Here is a 4,123-nt window from a genome sequence, read left to right as displayed (position 1 = left end):
GCTTCGTGAAGGACAGTCCCTTTGCCAGCTTTGTGTGTAAATCCTCTACACAAGGGATTGGGTATTAACCCAGCTGCGAAAAGTGGTTGACTGTTTGTTTAAAGCACCCACAAAGGCGAACTGACCCATTGGGCTTCACAATCAGTATGACCGATGCTGCCAGTTCTGCAAACTGCACTGATTTGATGATTCTTTCACTTTCCAACCTCCTGATTTCTGACACTACTTTTGCCCACAAGGCAAATGGCACTGGGTGGGCTTTGCAGAATCACAGAATTACTTCCTGGGCAACATGAAGGTGGCGTTGGCTCCTTTGATTGTCCCTAGACCTTCTGGAAAAACGTCCAGCTATTTAATTAGGACTTCGCTCAGGCAGCCATTTTCTAATTGAAAAATGCTGAGCCAATCAAGGTGAATCTTTCTCAATCAATTTCGCCCCCATCAAGCTTGGGCCCCAAGCCTTTACTACAATCAGTGGCAACCGAACCAGCTGCTTCTCATAAGAGACTGGAACCAACGTTGCACCTTAATCTGTAAGGGTTTCCCGGTATAGGTGCTCAGTCTAGCCAAGGTCTTAGGCAAACTCAAGGGTTGGAGTCCAGAGCAAATTTTGTAAAAGGCTGGCTCCACAAATCACTGATACAGCCGCACAGATATTGATCTCCATTTGAACTGAGTGACCATTTAACCAGACGTTTATTTTGATTGGTTCTGATTTGGATGTTGTTAAGCAATGTAACTGTTCCAACCAGATGTAGGTGGACTTTCCAGTGTCTGCACTCTCCTGGATACTGGCCTATTGCTTCTCTTACTCAATTTAGGTCTAACAGGACTTTCTTGCTGTCTCGAGCCCGCATACCTGCAGCAACTACAATGACTTGCCGACCCAGATCCTGAAGAAAATTTTAACTGTTTGGCCAAGGCTTGGCATTGTTTTAGGGTTTTGCTGTGGGATGACCTAGAGTCCCTCTGTTCAGGAAATGTCCTGAGTGAGGCTATGCAATTGCCTTCACTCAGGCAGTGTTCCCCAAGCTCACTCAGACTGCCGAGGGTGTCCACTTCCATCGGAATACCCTGCAACTCATATGTTCCACTTGCCGCATTTTCCAATGATAAAACCAGTTGTAGTGCCTGTTTGAAGTCCAGGTAGGCTTCAGCTATTAGGCGCTTTTGCATGGTTACATCATTAATCCCACATATCAAATGGTTTCTCAGCATGTCATTAAGAATTAAACCAAAATCACATGTTCTCTGCCAGCCATCTTAATCTTGTCAAAAATCGCGATATGGGTTCCCCTGGTTCTCGCATTCCTGGGCAAAAACAGTACCATCTCAGAATTAAATGAAGCTTGGGGTCATAATATTCCTTAACTAAACCTGCCAACTCTTGAAAAAGATCTTAGTACCTGTTGCATCAGGGAAAGTTAGGCTCCTAATTACCAAGAGAATTATTCATTGTGTTTCAGCTGCCTGGAAAAAATAACACATTCTTTCCACATACTGGATCCAGTCTTCGACGGCTGGATCGAACAAGTCAAGCTTCCAAAATAATGGCATGATGCCTAAAATGCTTACCCCATTTCAAAGACGACTATTGCGAGTGAATTTCTTCAGGAGAACGCTTTTCTCTTGTCACCACTGAAGTAACTCCACAGAAGCCAGTATTCCATCACCAAGTCACCCTTTATTTACTTGTGCATGGTACTTGCCACTGATCCAGCTTCCTCAAAGCCAGCTCTCAGAGTGAACAGTACCTTTGACACTCCTGTTTATATCTATCAGCCAGGGCTCCCTGATTGGACCAGATTAACAGCCCCAATCAGGGAACTCATATTCTATGAGGTCCACATGGCTGACCTGATTCCAATCACTTCAGTGGCCCCCAGAGTGGACAGAATGACTTCTCATCCTCAACAATTTCTAAATTCTTTCCTGCTCACCTTGTTTCTTCAAATGCACCATCCTCTGGAAACTTTACCCTTGAGTAAATGGTCCAACCTCTGTTGCCTGGCCATTCCCTCAGAACCTGTCATCTCTCATGCCTTTTCTGTCGCTGTTGAATTGATTAGTGACAGTTCTTTCTCAAAATAGTTTGTAAAATCCCTCACAATTCATATTGTCAAAACTTTCTTCATTTCCAAGTCAAGCCATAGCAAGCCGGCTTTTGGATCCTGTCACTCTCGTTACTGACCCCTCAACCAACCCCTTCCTGCCCCACCCCAACCCTCTCCAAACTCATGTCATCAACAATACCTGCCTCCTGCTTCTTTGCCTCTTTCTCATAAAGATTCTGAGTGACCTGTTTCCCTTCCTGACTCCTTGCACACTGAGATTTCAAATGGTTCCCTCTTCTCAGACAGTGCCTTCTTTTGCGAAGCTTATGTAATTGTCAGTTTCCTCAGTAAAATCATCATCAACTCCTCCAGCCTTCCTGTGGCTGGGCCTGAAATGGACTCATGGCAGTGGCAGAGTTGTGTTTCAGCTGTTTCAGTACTCATCAGCATCAGTGGTGTCTGCATTGGTGAGGTTCAGAGAGGACTCGCAGTAGCGAGGGTATTGCTGGAGGCAAGATGGTGCTGAATGGTGGTAACTTTTGTTTCAGTAACGGTGCAGCATAGGTGACTCGTGCCTGGCCACTCGGCCCATGACCAAATACTTAACAAGAAGGACTGTAAAGTTGGACACTCTTTATTTTTTCATTTGTCTGCCTTTTATAATCTGTGTTTTGGTTCATTTTTCTATGCGTTAAGATGGCGCCAGAGAGTGGTGACACCATACAACACTTTTTCACTATTTTGTAACAAGATACACGTGACAACAAATGAATAATTATCACTGACTCTATCTACTCTAATGTCTATGAACATGTTGTTGGCTTGCATATTCCTGCTCAGCTCTCCCCCAGTTCCCTGTCTAATGGATGTAAACAAAGCCACGAGTAATAGTCTCTGACTGTGATGACACAGCATTCTCTGTAGTTGAACAGGGTGATTATAAAAATACACGATTCATAAATGGGGTCTTTAATGGAATGGTAGCATCCCTACCACTGGGCCGGAAGGTCAGGGTTCCAAACCCACACTCCATGGGGGAATGTAGCATTCTTAATCTGTTTGAAGAGGTTGAGTTATTTTTAAAATGTGCGACCCTTTAATCTTGACCTCATACCCTTTGGTCCTAGACAGTTCCACAAGCGGAAACAACCTTATTCACACCTACCCTGTCAATTTCCCTAAGAGTCTTAGCAGGTTCGGTTCTGAAGAAAGATCACTGGACTGTTTTCTCTCAACAGATTGTGCGAGACCTGCTGAATTTCCCCCTGAAATTTCTGTTTCAGATTTGCAGCATCCACAGTTTCTTGTGTTTGTTTCCCCCGAGAATCTTGTAGATTTTTCTTCCTAATCAGCCTGTTCAGAGATATTATGATGCACCTCTGGAGAAAGTGGGGCTTGAACCCAAGCCTCCTGGGACTGAAGAGGTTATTTTTTCCCTCTGTATCCAAAAGCATTCTTAAACACAACTAAACAGTTTTTTTCTTCCAGTCACCAAAATCACCTGTGATATTTTGTTCATCTATTAACCACCATCAGGAAACTGAAGAGGTTGATTAAAAACAATATTAAAATGCAGTTCTGTGGAAGGGTCACTAGAACTGAAACGTTAACTCTGTTTAGTCTCCACAGATGCTGCCAGACCTGCTCAGCTTTTCCAGCAATTTCTCTTTTTGTTTCTGATTTAACAGCTACCGCAGTTTTCTTTTCGGTTTTTTTTTAAAAGTTGACAGCTGGGATCTCAATGGGCTCTTGTTAAGGTAGAGAATAAGAATAGAACAAAGAACCGCAAGATGCTGGAAATCAGAAACAAAAACCAGTTATTGCTGCGAAAACTCGACATTTCCGATTTTGCTTCCGAGTAAGAACAGGAGGCACCGGACTCGAAATGTTAACTCCGCTTTCTCCCTACTGACCCAGCCAGACCTTGCTGAACTTCGCCAGCGATTTGTGTTTCTGGAAAGCGATTCCAATGGAGCATTGAGGTGGAACAGTGTTGAAAAGGAAGGAGCGTAAAGGTTTGAACTTCACCCCTCCCATCCACACCGTCATGTGCCAAGGCTGTCAGGACC

Source organism: Rhincodon typus, chromosome 2 (genome assembly GCF_021869965.1).
Source record: "Rhincodon typus isolate 14 chromosome 2, sRhiTyp1.1, whole genome shotgun sequence".
NCBI classification, from domain to species: domain Eukaryota; kingdom Metazoa; phylum Chordata; class Chondrichthyes; order Orectolobiformes; family Rhincodontidae; genus Rhincodon; species Rhincodon typus.
Note: the sequence above shows the minus strand (reverse complement) of the source record.